General features: G+C 31.4%; 1 protein-coding gene across 1 annotated transcript in view; it reads left to right on the top strand.

Moving 5' to 3' along the window:
- Positions 1-443: 443 nt before the first annotated feature.
- LOC142325296 (uncharacterized) overlaps positions 444-20,617 on the top strand; it is a 315,502-nt gene continuing 295,328 nt past the window's right edge. The window contains exon 1 of the mRNA XM_075366857.1: positions 444-649. The gene's annotated coding sequence lies outside the window, so the exon portion shown is untranslated. The remainder of the gene's footprint in view (positions 650-20,617) is intronic.

The following is a 20,617-nucleotide window of genomic DNA, read 5'->3' on the forward strand; positions in this document are numbered from 1 at the left end:
AAATTAAAAATAACTAGGACGAGGAGAATGAGTAGTAAATGTGTGTACACAGGGAAGAAGTGTGAAAGCAATAAACTTGGTGAAGAAGGACAAGGAAGAAACCAATGGATTTTGAAAATAAGAAAAGTATTTTAAAAGTTTTTTTTTTTGCAAATAAACAAAAAAAAATGTATACATAAAAAATATATTGCACTGAAAAAATGGATAAACATGTTAAGGTAAAGGAATAAAAAAAATTTTCACCCGACTCTTTCTTTTGAAGTAAAAATAAATGAATAAATATTGTCCTTATCAATGGAAATAGTGGAGTAGTACAGTAGTAGTAGAGTATTAGTGTAGTAGTAATAATAATACAGAGAAGTTAAAAGTTATCCCCACCACCAAGTAGTCTTTGTATCGAGACGACGCTGTAGTGTAAAGTCGATTACGAGGCGGCGGCATAGTCGAGTCGTGTTTCGTTTCTCGGTCGAATTCCTATCTTTCTTTCTTTCTTATTTTAGTTGTGGCAGTAGGCGCTTGACGCACACTCGTCGTCGATCGTTTGTTTTGTTTTTCGTTTATTATCGTAAAACATATCTTACTGCTGCGACCTTAACCTCGTATCTTCATCGCCAATATCTTCATAATACACTACTATACTATAATACAGGTAATACGTCATCTTATATTGCATAACCTTGCTTGGAGCTGGCCCAAAATAACTTTTATTTCCCCCCCACGCCATGCTGTCAACCATCTCTACCTCTTTGTATGATAGATGTAGCTAATTAATATGCACGCAACATATATATATACATATATATATATATATATATATATATATATATGTTGCATACTCATACTCATTATTACCATAAAATATATACAGTGAATATCAACCATAAAACAGTAAAAGTACTCATTTACATACATGTTACGTAGAAATATATCTTTATTTATGCATGTTATTTTGACGATTAGACGTTATACATTAGATTCTAAAAATAGATTTAGAAAAGTTCTTAAAATAGTAAAAAACTTTAGTTAAAAACTAAATTCCGTTGAAAACGTTTGAACTTTTTCTACATGTAATATTTTTGTAACACTTATTTTATTAAGTTTCATATTTATTTATTAATAATTTACTTTTTTTATGACAATTTAGATCAATTATTATTTTAGTGTTATTTAATTTTAGAGTTACTATTCTTTCATAACTTAAAATAAAATTTAATATCGGTAATAAAGTTAAACTTTATCATGTTGTTAATTTTTAAGCAATATCTGTACCTTATAACAATCACCACATACATGTTTGTATGCGCGCGCGCGCGCGCGCGTGTGTGTCATCTAAATAGTCTAGATATTTGGTATCAAAAACAAAATATTTTATATATATATATATATATATATATGTGTGTATGTATTTCGTACAGTGCTGTAATACTTATTAGAGCCTACATCATACAGGTGAATTAAATTTGGAGTATTTAAATGCATTATGTTTAGGAAGTACATTTTGAAAACGTATTATATATTTTGAAAACTACTGAGAAGAGTGTACTCGTATGCTATATTAAAATATAACTTAAATAACAAATTTTATTATTTCTCAGTAAAAAATAACTCTATTTTAAAAAAAAAAAATTATCATATTAGGAAGTAATACTAATTTCTTAACATAAATACAAGTTGAAAAGTTTTTTCTAACTTTTTATGTCAAACAATAGTTATTAATTGAAATTCGGTTATCTATAAAAAAAAAACATAATGTTGCATAATATTTGTTATTATTTTATGTGTGTATGTGTCTCCATATATATATACAAACAGACATAGTGACACACACTCAAAGGCAATGACAGTGACTAATTAGTCACTGTCATTGCCTTCTCCATACACTTTATATATTTATTGATTGTGTGTGGAAGGGAAATATTCACAATATTGTTATCTTTTGACGTAATGTGCAATCAATGCATTTTCCTTTAGAACAGTTTATATAGTTTGTAAAATCATTTTATTTTATTAAAGAATAAAATAAATAATGAACTGATATAGTTCTTGTTTTGTGGTTAGCTGTGTTTATTAAGTGTTATTATATTTGATAATTGTGAAATAAATATTTGTGTGAGATTATTGCGGACCTCGTTACATATTTGGGAGAAAAACAAAAAATTCTTTTTTAATGAGTTATACTTATTTATACGTCATTTTAATCAATCTTTTTAACATTTTGGTTGGGCTAACCTAGACCATAGAGAAATGCAACATGGATCAGCTGATATGATCGACGAAGGGGCATCTGATTGTAAAAATTATCAAATAATATCAAGAAACGTGATCCATTAACGTCGTCGAATAGAGATCCGAGGAGGGTAGCTCGTAGAAAACTAATTAGAGATGACATAGCGAACAGTTTATCCGGAAATTCTAGCGATAACGACAGTGTAATTATGGAAACCCAACCTACTTCTAGTCAGTGGAGAACCATACCTATGCCGACAAAGCAAACTACAGCTCATAGTTCTAGCAGTGGTTGACTACCCATATCAAATAGATAGAAGCCCCCACCTATTGTACTTTACCGGATAAATGGCTAAGGTTATACGAATTGTTAGAAACGGTCGTGTGTAAGGGGAATTACAACATTCGACTGGTAGGATTGCGTCCTACCAGAAATTATTCTAAGTTGTTTGCCACAACTTAGAATAATTTCTAAAGATATATAAGCGTACAAGAGAATAATAATAAATATAGTTCGAGAATATGATTTTAATAGGTCATACTTTACTAGAAAGGATCAGCGAGCCTTTCGTGTCATGATTAGGGACCTGCACCACTCGATTCCACTGGAGGTGATCAAGGAAGAAATCGAAGGCCACGGGCATCGTGTGAAGGACTTAACAAATGCACGTCACAGTGTAACTAAAGAGCCTACATTAAAGTTTTTCGTTAACCTAGAGCCGCAAAAGAATAATAAAACTACATTTGAGTTAAAATACATTGCGAATTGCAGCGTGTCGCCGCGGAAACCAACAGGCCTCGTACAGTGCATGAGGTGCCAACAGTACGGCACACCAAAATCAATTGCATAAGGTCCTTCTCTTGTGTAAAGTGTGGGGAAGGCATCGAAGAGCTGATTGCTCCAGGAAGGACAGGAGCACTCCTGCAACCTGTGCTTTATGGCATTCCGACCATCCGGCAAACTATCGAGGCTGCAGAGCGTACCAAGAAATATTAGAGAGGAAACTAAGGCAAAAAGTGAATTGGTATTCACAACTTTCTCCGAGAGTCGAATCCGCCAGTCGTAGGGCGACCGGCCTCACGTTTGATGATAAAAGTTTCCCCACGTTGGGACCCGGAGCACCTGGGACTGTCGGCACAACGTCTTTCTCCACAGAATGTATGCTGCAGTCGTAATGGTGAGAGTAATGTAGAATGGTTAGTCAGGCTTTACCGGCCTCCGTGGTGCGAGTGGTAGCGTCTCGGTCCTTCATCTGGAGGTCCTGAGTTCCAATCTCGATCAGGCATGGGATTTTCACACACGCTACAAAAAAAGTTAGACAGGCTTTCTTCAAATATAGATTTCCTAGTTTAACAGATTAGAAATTTAATAACTTTGCTTACTCAGACACTCTCAAAAACTTTTTAATGACAAAATTTCTCCGTGTCGATACATGGAACATTAACGGCCTTCTTTTTAGGCGGGAGGAACTAGAAATTATGGCAATTACCAATTTTCTGGACGTAATACTAATATCAAAAACGCACTTGACAGACCGGAATTACCTTAAGCTTCAAGATTTGTCGATGTATGTAACAAATCACGCAGAGCCCATACAAGAACTGCAATACTGATTAGGAATTCTGAGGCGTCCCCAATTTCCAGGTTTCTGCACTAACCAGATTCAGGCAACTACGGTTGAAGTTACAGACTGGTTGGGACCGCTCGATACCCCTGAGGGTATTGACTATGCAACATACTTTCTAACGTCGGTCATGCAGGAAGATGCATGGCGATCTACCCCAGAATATGTACATTCAACAAGAGACAATACCTATTCGAGAGAAGTGATAGATCTAATTGGCTCAAAACGGCGATTCAGGAGGCCAGAAGACAGAACACTTCTTAAAAGGGCTGCGCGGAGGCTGAGGAGGTTGTTGAAGGCTATCGGAGACGAAACATTCAAGGAATACATCGGAAATCTTTATAACCTGAATAGAAACGGATACACCTCATGGAAGGCTACGAAGGGGCTACACCGATCCACAAGTACGCTTCCTGCCCTATAGGGACGTACCGGATTATAAGTGAGGAATGACAAAGAGAAAGCCGATCTATTTATTTTATACTTAGGATAGACATTCCAACCTCACGATGAAGAGGCTCCTACTGACGAGGATATTAAAGATTTCATAGAGGGCCCAACGCCAGTCAGCTTTCCGAGTAGACCAATCTCAACAACGGAGTTACTGAAATTAATCAACCAGGGAAGGCGACTAAAGAAAGCCCCGGGTTTTGACTTACTGACGCACAAAATGCTTATCATGCTACTCCTTAAAGGCATCATGTACATTAAGGATCTCTTTAACTCTGTCCTGCGGATGTTACTTTCCAACGGAATGGAAGGCATCACAGGTAGTAATAATCTTGAAACCAAGGAAGCCTACGCAGGAGGTTTCTTCTTACAGGCCAATTAGCCTCTTGCCGATCATATCTAAAATATCTGAAAAGCTTTTACTTCGCAGGCTTAGGTCAGTTTTGGTGGTTGAGGGGATAATTCCGGACCACCATTTTGGGTTCAGGTACGGCCACTCCACCATCGAACAATCCCATAGAATCGTCAAGGTTATCAGCGGATGTCTGGAGGAAAGAAAATTCTGCTCGGCGGCATTCTTAAACATCCAACAGGCCTTTGATAAGGTATGGTTGCCTGGCTTGCTCTATAAATTAAGATTAAAACTTGTCTTACGGAATTATCTTGAGAGACGTTTCTCTCAGGTAAAATGCAATGATGAAATATTGAAATTCTCTGATATTAGGTCGGGTGACCCTCAGACCTCTGTCCAGCCCTCCTCCTTCCAGCCCAGTGGTAAGATTGCATCGTTACCACATTTGCCGATGACACTGCTTTACTTGCCGTTAACGAAGACCCTGGCCTAGCCTCGCGGGAGCTACAAATGGCATTAGACCTTGTCTGCGCATGGAAGAAAAAATGGAAGATTAAAGTTAATCAGGATACATCAAAGCATATCTTATTCACCATGCGAAAGGGTAAATGTTCCAACATACGATTGGTTGGAATTTCGTGCCTGATAATGATAAGAATTACTCTCACCTTATGATTGGTTAAAAAACAAAGAATACGATTGGGTGGAATTTCGGGCCTGATAATGATAAGAATTACTCTCACCTTATGATTGGTTAAAAAACAAAGAATACGATTGGGTGGAATTTCGTGCCTGATAATGATAATAATTACTCTCACCTAATGATTGGTTAAAAAACAAAGAATACGATTGGGTGGAATTTCGTGCCTGATAATGATAAGAATTAATCTCACCTTATGATTGGTTAAAAAACAAAGAATACGATTGGGTGGAATTTCGTGCCTGATAATGATAAGAATTAATCTCACCTTATGATTGGTTAAAAAACAAAGAATACGATTGGGTGGAATTTCGTGCCTGATAATGATAAGAATTATTCGCACCTTATGATTGGTTAAAAAACAAAGAATACGATTGGGTGGAATTTCGTGCCTGATAATGATAAGAATTACTCTCACCTTATGACTGGTTAAAAATCAAAGAATATTTAAAAATTTATTTTGTATTTTTTATCTACGTAAGACGTAGATGGTGTCTTGATCCCACAAACAGAGAGTGTGCGGTGCCTAGGACTTACATGTGCGTTTAATCTGGAAGTGACACGTGGAATAAAAATAAAAAAAATTAAACGCTAAGTTTAGGGAACTGCATTGACTGCTACGGAGAAATTCACGTCTCATGTTGTTCAATAAGTACTGATTTACAAGGTACGACCAATCTGGACTTATGGCGCGGATTTGTGAGGAAGAGCAAGTAATAGTAACATAGATATCATACAGCGCTTCAAAATAAAGTAACGAGAGCAATTGCTGAGGTACCTTGTTCACACAGAATGATGAAATTCATGAACTTCCTATCTAGAACTTCCGATGGTTCGTGAGATGTAAAACAGCGGAATGTTAAGTACCAACGACGACTTGAAAATCACGTCAAGCTCTTAGCAATGAATCTGCTTGATAACAGCAGGGACGTCCTAAGGTTGAAAGGTCTCCATGTACTTCACTTAAGGGGCTACTGTATGACAGTTTGATAAATGACAACGCCAAGTCTTGTGATATTATTCTTGTTTATTTTATTTTTATTGTTGGTAGAAATATTTTTTCTAATGGACTTTAAGATTAATAATAACTATTATTATGAATTACTTATTATGGGAGTTCCTTAAGAACCTCTTATCATGTGCTTCTTATCAAACGATTTATTTTTGGTTTCACTTAAGGAGGCGAATGTAAATACACCGGTTGTTGAACAAAACCAACAAAGAATAAAATATCTGTTTAGTCCAAACTAATAAAAAAATTGAAATATTAATTCATCATCACGAAATATTTGTATCCTACTGTTGAAATAAACATTAAAAAAATATATATATTTAGAATTGACTGTTCATTAAGACGCAAACAGTTGCATATGAATGTGAAAAGTTACACTTGTGTAAAAATATTTAAAAATTTCTTGGTAGTATCTTCAAAACACGGCTGGTATATATAATTTAAAAAATTGATTTGATTTCAAACCCTTGGTAAAGAAAACAAAGAACTAGAATGTTCTATTCTGCGTACATTTTATACTCAGATGTACTGCGTTTGGAAAATCGATTCACAGATACAACGTCCAGAAAAAAGCCTATTTAATTTCTTTACCGATATAAATACATCAATAAAAAAAAGTTATTGACATCCACAAGGCAGTAAATCATTGAAATAATAGCACTGAAATATTATCAGAAGTTATTTTTTTTTATTATTCAATAGTTAAACGATTATAAAATTTAATTACTACTTTTTATTACTATTAAACGAGAAAATATATCCATCCTATTGCCTTGTACAAACATTCATTATTAAATCTAATGAATTTTAATTACATCTTCTTAGTTAAAAATAAGAATTAATAATAATAAGTATTTTTATTATTATACGAAAGATTTATCAGATAAAACTTTTTTGATAAATTATCCTATTAATAAAAAAATGTATGAGTCATTCGTTTATTTTTTTCCTAATCTAGTTTAAATTATAACATAATAAAATATTAGTAAGATATCGTAATTTGAAAATTATATCACAAACATTTCATAAATTAACTGGATATAAAATACGAAATGATTATTACACGATAAATTTATATTGTGTTAGCGAAATACTTTTTCATTTATTATCACTTTTCGTTTAAAAAAAAAATAGTACTCAAATAGTTGAAAACAAAACTTTTTGTTAAATATGTTGAGTAAGGTTGTAATTTCGAGTATATCTTCGTCATACAACTGAAGAATTTTTTTTCTCCATGTTATGTATTTATTTTGCTAAATTCTCTTTTTACGTAATGTATACAATTAAAAAAATTGAGTACGTGTGTGAGCGCGCACGTGCTTAACGTTAATACGAAATCAACAAAACAACTGTTAGACTATAATAGAAAGCCAAAAATGACCTGATGACATCAACTGGCAGTTTGCACCAAACTTGATAGTTTTCGAAATAATCGAGGAGATGTGAGGGGAGTGTTACGAGAGAAACAACTGACCGACTGTTTTCAAAATTTCAGAATACGTTCATGTTAGCCCAGGGAAGGTTTTAAGACATAGATCGAAACCGTACCCCCCTTCGGGGGTATCTGAGATTCTACATTAAGAGCGAGAGAAATATTGGAGGAAAGAAACCTTTCAGACTTTGTTATTTATCAGAATAATTATCACAATTATGATGATAGCGAAGAGGGGTTTTTGGGGTCGTTATTCTCTAGACGGAAATAACTGGCTTAATCTGGCTTTTCTGTAAATCTCTGAAATTATTATTTTTTTAAAAAATGGGTTTATGTAAAGTTTCACTTAAAAAAATTTCAAGTTCAGTGTAAAATTATTTAAAGAGTTTCCCAACGCTAATTCTTTTACGATCGTGAATATTATACAGGCACTCAAATAATTGACTATCAAATAAATGACTATAATATTCACTTCTGTGGATATCCCAAACTCTTTAGCACCCCACTCTTGGCCATTCATCATGCATACGAAAGAACTGGCAAAAATATCAAATTTTTAATTTGAAGCTATGACTCACAAAATCTTACATATCACCATCAAAGCTTGTTGTCAAATCCATTCTGCGATACGTCCTAAAATTATTTTTTACCTTTCAGTGCGTTTAATTTAAGAGTGGTGTTTTAAAAAAAAATTTTAACATATTTTTTATTTTCTACTTTTTAATGCATGTAATATAAGAGTGGTTTTAAATATTTTTTTTTTTTTTTAATATTTTTTAAATTCTTTTTACTGTCAAATATAAAATATCATTATGATTGAATGCCTATAACTAAGACAGGAAACTAAAAATTATACAGAAAGGAAACAGTTGTATATATTTTTTTATTAACAGTTATCGAACTAAGATCAAAAAAATTATTGCATTCTTTAAAAATTAAATAAAAATAATGTAATACTGTAATAAAAATTTAGGATTCCGTTTAGTTTTATTTTTAAGATGACTTTCGTATCTCCACTTTAACCAAATCATTACTTCTACTACAACTAAACAGAAGAGACAGGAGAAATAAGTCGAAAAAAATAACTATAATAATGATGGGAACTAAAAAAATTCGGATAATAATACTTCGTATGATATGAAAACATCTGTTAAAGCGTCTGAAACCAATCTTTTACGCTTCACACAACACAGATTCTAGAGTATCATAAGTTATTGAGACCTTGTATTAAACGTCCTTGACTGTTAATTATGAAATCTAACATGTATTTTATTATTATTCTTCTTCTGAAGTTACAATAGTGGGAAACTTAAGTATGTCAGTGTTCTGCTAACATAACTTTAAAAAACTATAACAGACATACCTACTAAATACGCAATAATATGTGTAAACAGATTTTTTTTTTTCATTGTACACAATTTAATAATCGTTTTCATATAGTATCATGAAAACTAGCTTAACTTAATTTATGAAAATAATCTGATGTAACTGAAGAATGTTTAATTAATTACATTAAGTTATTTAATAATTATTAATGTTTCATTATGTAAACAAAGTAAAATAATTAAATTTCAATTTGGTAGAGTTTAATGATTAAGTTAAGTTTATTGTTCTTACACCTTCAGTACAATAAATTTTGGTACTGTAAATGAAATAACAGAGCAATATAAAAAAATGAAGGATAGATTAAATATAAGAAAATAATAAATTATCATCTTACTCAGTGTTTATGGTACCTATTCACTGAAAGACAAAAACATTTTTTTTAATGTTTCTCTAAGTGTGATACCATTTCTTGAATTGATTTTTTGTGTACATCACAGATCTGTAAATACTATTTTTCTATCACCCATAGTTTTAAATAAATTACGCTTTAAAAAAAATTAAGGGAAAATATAGTTAAAATTTGTAAAATTTATAATTTTGCATGGTCATACCTGCGTTAGAATGATTTCGTCGATGCTTTTCTTTTATAAATAGCTTCAGGCACATCCCGAATTAATGTCCAACAGTAACCGCTTAGCATTTTAGTATTCCATTCCCCTTTATAGCGACTTTCCATAACCGAATGTCTTGATGGAAACGTTCACCGTGTTCGTCACTTATGTCAACGAAGTTGTCCGGGAAAAAATCCAGAGGTGACTGGAGGAAATGTATTTTCAAAGACATATTACATTCCATAGCTCTGTATGAAGTAAGAAGTTAATTAACAGTATCGTGGTAATTGTCGGATTTTTGTTTGCCGAGAAAACTTTTTCAAACGCCTTTAAATGAAGCCCAAGCTGCATTTTCTACATCATTTAACGCTGAGTTAAATATATCATCTTTGACTAACTATCTTATTTGAGGACCAAGAAATATTCCTTCTTTAATTTTTTTTTCACTTATATTCGGAAATTTCTGCCTGACGTACAAAAATCCGGGACTATCCTTCTTCATTGCTTTTACAAAATTTTTCATTAGTCCTAGCTCGATATGGAGAGAGGGAAAACATTTTTTTTTGGTTCATCTAAGGACTCGTGAATAATATTTTTCCCATTTGGAGTTAAGTTGTCTTGTTCCTTCGACTCTTTGGTAATATAATGTTTAACCCTAGCTCGGCTGTGTCATTCGCAAATAAAACACATGTACTTAGTATAGCCTAACTGCATACGTAACAAAATAGCTACAACTTTCAAATCACCATATATGTTCCAGCTATTTTTTATGATTTATTTTTTCAAGAACGTCTTTCATCATATCGTACGTCTTTTTCAAATTAATACCATAAGCGATTGGTATCGAAGGATATTTGTTACCGCTGTGTAGTAGAAGCACTTTTAAACTATACTTCAAGGAATCTATGAAAAGGCGCCAGTCCTCAGGTTCATGAACTTGTCCAAAGTGCAACATAAGTTCATCAATATTTGTACAATAAACCAAATTATTTTCATCAATAAAGTAGAGAAAGTTTTTTTGTCGGCTTCGAAAGCTCAAAATTTTTATATTTTTTTGAAGTAAATTTCAACCTTGCAGTCTTGATTCTAACAGTTCAGCTTGATTTTTTGATAAATTTAAATCCCTAACAAAGTCATTTAATTCACCTTGTGATATAAATGTGGCTTACTGGAAGATAATTCAAAATCAAAATCATTGTTGGCTTCTTCAGTACTGCCTGATTCTTCATCGCTAATTTCGAAACGTACATTCACAGGTGGCACAGGAACTGGAATAATTACACTGGGAGCTACAGGCCTGATTGCAATGAAGGGTATTTTACAGTATGTTTAGATTTTTTAGAAATTCCAGAAACACTTGTTAAGCAAAAGTAACTATCATTTATATGATCCTTTTACACCAAATGGCAAAGCCTTCCGTGTACCTCTCAGCCGTCCTCTTAAATATACAGAACAATTAGTGCATACTAAATGAGGAGCCTACGTCTTATCCTGGCCACCAATTTTACACTGTAGTTACAAATAATATGCTTTTTTAATTAAAGATGTAATGTTTATTCTATTTGATTTTACGGTAAACTCACCACATACATAACAAAAGGCATCCACATCATTTACACAATTTTGAAGCATTATGACACTGCACTGTTAATAAACTTACAACAATAAGATTGAACAAGATTAATTCATTCCTAAATCCAGTTCTTAATACAAACAAGACAGCTGCGTTTTCAGCTACATGCACAGACATGATTAATTTTATCCATGAAGGCTCACTCTTCAGTATTAGATATGATATAATAATATGTGACTATGATTTAATTCTTTATCTAGTATTGTTTATTTATAGCTTACAAATTATGCTAACAGAGTTAAACAATAAAAAATGAAATAACAAAATACAGTACAGGAGTTTAAAATGCTAAGTATACGTTGAAAAATTAAAAAAAAATCGTTCAATTAAAATTAAAAAAATTTTCAAAAATGGTAGCTGATAAAAAGATTCATATTCGTTTTCAGCATCAAAAAACAAATTAAAATCATGTATCGCATACTGGGAAACAAAAATTATGTTTATGAGTGTTATTGTCAGTCACATCACCATCAGATTAAAACGTTGAACCTCATAATTTAATTTATATACCTTGAAATTTGAAAGAGATTCTCAAAATAACTATCAAATTCGGTTGGGTAAGTCATTGATTATCTATTATGAAAATAGTTTCCAGAACAAAAGGTTTTGATTTTAAATCCAAAAGATTATTATAAGTTAGAATGGCTTAATATTACTTGCGTATATTGATCGTTTAGGTTGAATTATAGTACACTCCTAAAACTCTTCGATCTTATTTTGGGTAAGGCTGACGTTCAAAGTTTTTGAGTGACTCAAATATGAACGAGAATTTTGTTACCTGCGTTTGTAATACGAGTATCGATATATGTGTGTGATTTCAAGATTATTAATCCACTATCAAACAAGTTTAACTGTCAAATCCTAATGACCAAAGCCTTCTCCGATTTAATAAGTAACTGTTACAATTTCTTACCAAGCAGTGACAATTAGTCAACGGTAAATTTTTCCTAAGCCTTCTGAAATTTTTACACGATGTGAAGCACAGTGGAGGAAAGTAGTTTACCACAAAAACGAACTGTCAAAATTTTTACGAAAAAAGAAAGTATGTTAAAAATGAACCTTTTGATGATTCTTATCAACATAAGAAAAGTTAAAAAGATTGTTTGGAGTAAACCACTAGTAGTCGTTGTACATCGATCATAAAAGTTATAAATTAAGATAGGGAGTGTTGAAAAAATACTTTAAAAGAAATTCAATGTAAAAAATGTTATGAAAGATGAGTTCCTCACTTGTTTACGAAAGAGCTGAAGGAAAACAATTTTTCGGGAAAAGCTCAAAATCTTCAACGTTATAAAAGATGAGAAAAATTTCTGAGTTCTATTGTGATTTGTGACAAGATTAGAGTCCAACATTTTACTTCCGAGATAAAGAAAGAAAGAAAAATGAAGAGTGATGAATAATGTTCAAAAAAAGCAAAAATCGATTTCTTTAGTTGGTAAATTCGTGTTTTCATGATTTAGTATATAAAAGAAATTATTTGTCTGGACTGTAACAATAAATATCTGATGCGTAGTATAATTTAATTGTAATAAACGATAAAAATAAAGTTCACAATCCGATGTAACTAAGAGTAAACCAAGAGAGAGTTTTGTTTTTTCAAAACAACGCTCCCCCTGCTCCTACAGCTCTCTTTTTCTGTTTAGTCTCCGGAACCACCGCAAAGTATTACTTCAAAGAATGAATTATGATGATATGCATGGATGTAAATGAAGTGTAACTTGTACAGTCTCAGGTCGACCATTTCTGAGATGAGATATGTGGTTAATTGAAACAACCATCGAAAAACACCGGTATCCACGATCTTGTATTCAAATCCGTATAAAATTTCTGCCTTTACTACGATTCGAACCTTAGTACTCTTGACTTCAAAATCAGCTGATTTGCGATGACAAGTTCACAATTACACCAACCCGTGGATTTCCTCCTTCAGCTGCTTTTAAAAGCAGCAGGTTATGTACCTCACAGCCCCATCCAGCTGTTAGTTGTGTAGATTACTAAAGGAGTAACTTTTATAGCAGGAAATATTCAACAATATTAAAGAGATCATTGAAAATGTATAGATCTGATCTGAAAAGTCCGGAAAACTTGGAAAAACTGGAATTGAGAAACTACTTCAACGATGGAACTTTAGAATTGAGAGTGACTTCATTGATAATATACTACATTGTTAATACAGTTTGATTTTTTATAAATAGAATTTATAGAAAAAACTTCTTGTCTAAATTTAAACTATGTGTAATTGGCCTGTTAAAAATTACTGGGCTCTAATTCTAAAAAAATTAAGGATTAAGTTATTTTAGTACGCTTCCTTAATTATATTATATATAAGCTTTATATAAACTTTGATTACGGCAATAGTAAAAGACAAAACGGTTTTCAATACAAAACTGCCTGCATATAATTATGGATTTACTAATATATTCCTAAATTTATTATTATCATTACTATCGCAACCAACGATACGCATATTTTGTTTTAAATCCTTTTAATAAATGCTAATATTGTATATTTCAGAGCTCAAGTTTACATTTTTAAACTTTATTTTGTATTGTATATTTTTTAATATTAAAATTGCAATCAAAGTAAAATAATATAAAGCTAATAAATGTCTGTATATAAAATTTTACTGAAATAAATGAGATAATATATTTAAAAGATGTAAACGGCAAATCGGTAAACAAAAAAGACTGTGTGACCTTGATAAATCTAAGTTTAAACTACCTGTAATATGAAATAATAACTTATAATATCAGTGTAATTGCTGTTGTAATAATTTGTATTATTCCTAAGATAAACTTGTGATTTATTGTGAATAATAATTATAATGTTTTACCTTACTGCAGAAAAAAATTTTTGCAATTAAAATATCATTTATTTACAAAAAATAATTTTCAAGTTTATTAGAATTTTTTAAACTATGAATAACATTTTACCCTGAGTCATTGTGCAATGAAATACATTTATTGCTTTATCAAGATTGCTAGTATTATTAATCAGCATTGATAAAAATAAAACACCATCTAAGGATTAAATTTAGATTTAGATTTCTTGGACATAAAATTTTCTAGCGTCTGCTACTCAGACTTACCAATTAACCTGAAGTATAAATTGAAAAATATTTGTATATATTAATATTTATTATAATTATAAACTTAAAACTTTAAGAAAGGTTTTAGTTTAACCATTGGCACTGTTTCTAACGGGTGTTTCAAGAAGGGTGCAACCCCTTTGTTTGACGATGTGAATTTATAATAAAAATATTAATGTTAATCAAGAAGTTCGTTAGAACTTCGCCGGTAAGAGTCTGCAGAACTGGACGGCATGGCGAAGTCAATCAACGTACTATGTTTACTAAACATGATCCACCCCTAAAAGTGAAATGAAAATGGGGGAAATAATTTATAAAATAATCATGAAAACATATTTCAGTTCAATTAAATATTTAATAAAAAATAATTTTTAAAAATACGTCGAATTTTGTTAGTCAACTTTTTTTCTTCCATTTGATGAACCACGAGACTCGAATATCTCACTCTTCCTCAAAAAGGTGGGTTTACGAATCGTGCAGCTAGGTAGCAGTACTCGATAGTACTAGGTAGCGTACAAAAACTTGATAATGTACTTGAAATAATAAAATTTAGAAAATATACTACAGCTTGTTTTAATAGTAAATGAAAGCACTGAAGATGAAACAATTTTTTTAATTCCTATCACTTCATTAAAAAAAAAAATAAAAGTATTAGTTTACAAAAGATTATAGCTAATAATAAAACACAAAAAACACGACAGTAGGAAACTGTAGCAAATATGGCAACAAAGATTTTTTACATAAAACAAAAATAAATTCGATTGGAAAAAAATTAAAATTAGAAATATTTGAATTGATAAAGATAAAAAAAGTTAATTTAATAATAATATAAAAAGTGTGTTTACGGATACGTTAAAAATTGACGGTTAGATTTACAAAGTAATGAGTGCAATATTACATCACGAATCTTAGATTCGTGAAGGTCATTATACTAGTTTTATTAAAAAAGCAAAAATATCTTATGAAGACTCGACAAAAAAAACTGACCGACAAATTCAAAAAATATTCTAAAAAGGCAATAAATTTTAATAATAAATCCATAAGATAACAATCAGTAATTCGTAAAAAAATATAAAAAGAATAATGTAACAAAATGAAGTGAAATTCAAAAAAATTACAATGAAATTGTAAACCGTCGGTAAGATTCTCGCAGATATTTCTTTCGCAGCCCACCGGGTTGGTCTACCGTTCACGCGTTCACTAGTGAACGCGTCTTCCCAAATCAGCTGATTTGGAAGTCGAGAGTTCCAGCGTTCAAGTCCTAGTAAAGCTAGTTATTTTTACACGGATTTGAATACTAGATCGTGGATACCAGTGTTCTTTGGTGGTTGGATTTCAATTAACCACACATCTCAGGAATGGTGGAACTGAGAATGTACAAGACTACACTTCATTTACACTCATACACATCATCCTCTTTCATCCTCTGAAGAATTATCTAAACGGTAGTTACCGGAGGCTAAACAGGAAAAAGAAAGGAGATATTTCTTTCGCACAAGAAACAAAAATTTCTGTAATATAAATAAAACTGATTTTAACAAAATGACACTGATATCAAAAAAGGGAAGACACATTACATTTCTGTTATCAAAATCTGTTATTAGTTTGGAATTTTGTTTAAAAAAATTTATGTTAAATTTATGTAATAGACAATAGATATACAGTAATAGATAATAAACAATGCTTATGCGTTTCATATAATGAGCAAAAAATAGAAATATTTGTTACGAAACTCTTACTAGCCCGATTTCGTTTATATGTAATATAATATACCACATTTACAGAAATAATACGATTCTAATGATTATTCCTTGTTTAATAGATGAAATCGGGCAGGTAAGAGCTTTGTAACATTTTTTTCTATTTTTTGCATATTATATGGAACGATTAAACATTGTTTATTATCTGTTGTTGTATATCTATTATCTATTACATATATTTAACATGTATTTTTTTTCAAACAAAAGTCTAAATTAGTAAGACATTTTGATAATAGAAATGTAGCGTCTTACCTTTTTTTATATCAGTATAATTTTGTTAAAGTTTTATTTATATTACAGAAATTTTTATTTTTTGAGCGGAAGAAATGATATCTGCGAGACTCTTACCGTACGGTTTACAATTTCATTGTAACTTTTTTTGATAAAAACTTCTACAACAATATTCAAATTATCTTTAGTAACTTTACATTACATGTTCAAAATGATTTCCGATGATCCTGTTGCTGGTAGTACACGTTTCATAATTTAACACTTTTCGTAATGTTTGAAATGTTACTTTCAATGTTAGCCTTTCGTCAAGTGTATGAGAAGATTGTTTTTAAAAACTAATTTTTTTAAATACCCCAAAGGATAAAGTCTGCTGGTGTAATATCCGAGGTTCTTGGAGGCCACAACCCTTTTGATATCAAACGATGACAAAAAATTCCCGTAACATATCCAGCATTCCATTAGCAGTACGACACGTTGCTTTATTCTACTGGAACCTACATTCTCGTTCGTGTAAATCTAACACGATAATAACTGTTCGATTAAATTGAAATAAATCACACGGTCTACAGATGTCAAAAAATAAAGGCCCTATTAAACGACGCCGGGAGACTGCACATCAAACACCAATTTTACGTGCGTATAATGTCGTTCGTGAAACGTGTGAGGATTTTCAGTGCTCCATATTCGGCAGTTTGGGCTGTTGATGTAGCCATCTGAGTGAAACTGTGCCTCATCGCTGAAATAAACATGATCCAAAATTTCAATACCGTTGTCATCAACAAGAGAACGAAACCGATGACAATACTGTAATCGTTTTCCGTGGCCTAGTTTTTTCAGTTCTTGAGCAACACCGATGCGATAAGCATGGAATTATAATTTTTTAGTAATCTTGAAAACTGTAGATAGTGAAAGCCAAGCCGGTGAAGATAACTTTCTGATCGCTTTTCTGGATGAGCGAATCAAACGTTCTTTTACATCCTCCAGAACGTCTACTGTTAACAGTGACGGTCAACCTGTGGTTTTCCGATCATGTTCTCTCTTAGTCTCACGAAATATATTAATCAAACGCGATATTTTCAACCTATTAGGAACTGAAGAATTGGGAAGATTTATACGCGCAATAAGTCTCAATAATAAACACACGTTCGTCCTTGGAAAACAACGTAGTTAACACAATAGAGACGAATTTATACTGGTACAACACTAGTGCGTAAGAAGGACATTTCAAATGTTACAAGCTGCTAATCATGAGTATTGTGTTGCCAACTGATATGTAGGGAGAAATAAAATTTACCTATGCGTGACTTCTACCTTCTTAATCTTAGGGTTGCGTCCTTTTTGAAACACCCGTTAGTATTACACTCCCAAGTACAATAGGTTTTAGTGAAGTACAGTATGCTAAATATTTCGACGTAGTCCCAGATGCTTTCACCCTAATAAGCAAAAGATTGCACTACCTGGTAGTTATATGACTAATCTTTGGCCCTTACCAGGTTTATTCAGTACTTATCTGAAACTCATTGAAAAGGGTGTACATACTTGGAGCTTCTGAAAAAGTAGGTAACATTGGTTTGATATTAAACAGTTAAATCACATTTGGTCATGGTGTTCACTAATAATCAGTTCAAACCATTATTTTATTATTTCTGATTGAGTAATTCTGTTAAGAACTGGTAATTTAGTTCCTTATTAATGTAGAGCTGTTTAGAGATTTGATGTTCACATAAAAAGTGCAAGATAGTAATACATTTTCAAGCTAAAAAAAGATACTAGGATGTCATTTATTGACTTCGATTAACATTCCTTAATATTCTATTTTATCCATTCTGTTGCCGGATTCTAATTAACTACACATCCTGGCCTGATAGGTAGCATACTAAATTCAACATACTATTAGGAGATGCGGCCTACAGACCTCAAATCAAAACAACTGATAAGAAACGACTTTCGAAATATTATACGAATTAAACAATGTGTCCATACAATCAACACAATCAAATGTCCTTGATTTTGCACTGATAAAATTCTTAACCTAGTAGCGTGATTCGAAGACACTGACTACTCAAATTTATTAAAAAATATTATTTTTAGAAATTTTCAAAATTAATAATTTTAATTTCTCGGCAAATATAGTTAGAATAACTGTATTAAAGGGGCAGTATGGTGATCATGATAAAAATGGGGTATCGGGGTTTTTTTGCTAATCTTTACGTTTTAAGGTGCAACTAGTTCATCTAGACCAAAAAAATGGTTTTGAGCGAACCGATTTTCGCATATATTTTTTCATATGGGGCATTAATCATATTATTTTTTTCAAAATTCGTTTAGGGAGGTGAGAGATATCGCGAAAAAACCAATTTGGATTTCTTTCAGAGAAAAAAATTATTAAATATGGTACCTACATTGCATTTATAAATAACCTCAAAAAATTAATTTCCACCCTATTGAAGTATATGTTTTTGTTCTTTTGCTCTATCTCCCTTCGGTTTAAATATTTTTCAAAAATCTTTTGAAGGTTTATATTTCATATATAGAGTTATCAAGAAATGTCTTAAAACTTGTTTAAACAGAAACCCGGACCTAAAATACAGAAAGGTTTTTGAAGATTTTCTTTTTATTATTTAGCCTTTATGGAAAGGTGTTAGATTTAGAGAGAATTTCACTTAAGCAAATTTTTTAAGCTTAACCTATAAATGAATTGCAAGAATTTTTTTTAAATTATTCCCCACCTCTAAAAAATATATATTCTGTTTGTTTTTTTTTGGCTCTAACAGTTTTAATTTCTTTTATTAAAAAAATGCTTTTTTGTTATATTTTTCTTCATCACTTAAATGGATGTTAAAATTTAAGTAGTTGTGGTACCTATATACTTTGGACCCAAAATGAGAAACAATTTTTCCATTTAACATCAGTAGTTACATTATTTTCGAAAGCAAGTGATTTCAAAACCATTATTGTCTTTTTTTAATTTAGTTAACAGTGACTTACTGTTATATTTTAATGAAGTTAAGTTTATTGTTATTTTAATAATTTAATTTAAAAAAATAAATAATAATTACGTAGTATCAATGGTAATATTAACAACCAGATAAATTTGCAGTGGGTTTTAATAACCCCATATCAAAATTCGTTGTCCCCAAAAATAAATTCGTAAATGGAACTGTTACAAAAAACTGTTTTCAATTTTTATTGTTACTGAATTCTGTTATCTATTTATTAAATCGGTTTTAAAATATGCTATCGATTTGAAAATCAATAATATTGTTAGGCTAGTGTTTACTCAACAGTATAATAATAAAACGTCACAAATAAACTATATAGTATTTATATCTCTATTCAACACACATACAATATGTTTCCTTTATGTACAATAAATGTTTACTTTTTGTTGTATAACAATATATAATAAACGATTCGAATCAATTTCTAATATCATTAATCCAAATCACAATATCTTTTGTAATATATTATTTAAAATTCACATCCATTTACTGATAGCACGAGAAAGCTTATCTACTTTTATATATTCATCGAATATCGCATGTCTTGAACCCATTTATTAATTTCATTTTACATAATAAAGTACGTAAATCATTGTAAAAAGATAATACATTCTGTTAGTTGGAATAGTAAAATGAAAGAAGCTTAATTTGAATGTACGAGAGGTTATGTCTAAAGTAAAGACCATTACATTGTAAAAAAACTTTATTCTGAAAACTTTATAAATATTTTCTTTTCTCTTAAACTGTATACCTTATACTACTTCTCTATATAATCGTCTAGTGAATTGACATGTATCGTAACGATACACCAGTTTCAATATACCCTCATCGTATTCTTCTGCCGCCAGTCCACTTAGCCACTGATTAACAGCATTTCTAAGTTCATCATCACCCGTGAATTACTTACCACTCAAAAATTCTTTCAATTTCCCTAACAAATGATAATCAGAAGAAGCAAAGTTCGGATTATATGGTGGGTAATCGTAAATTTCTCATCCAAATGTTGTCAGTAAATCACGTATCGGACCCGCAACATGTGGACGTGCATTATCATGCAGCAGGACGACGCCGTCAGTCAGCCGCGCACGTCGCCGATTTTGAATGGCGCGCCGTAATTTATGTAGAGTTTCTGCATTTATAGTCGTTCCACGCGGCATGAAATCAATCAG

Source organism: Lycorma delicatula, chromosome 5 (assembly GCF_047948215.1).
Source record: "Lycorma delicatula isolate Av1 chromosome 5, ASM4794821v1, whole genome shotgun sequence".
NCBI classification, from domain to species: domain Eukaryota; kingdom Metazoa; phylum Arthropoda; class Insecta; order Hemiptera; family Fulgoridae; genus Lycorma; species Lycorma delicatula.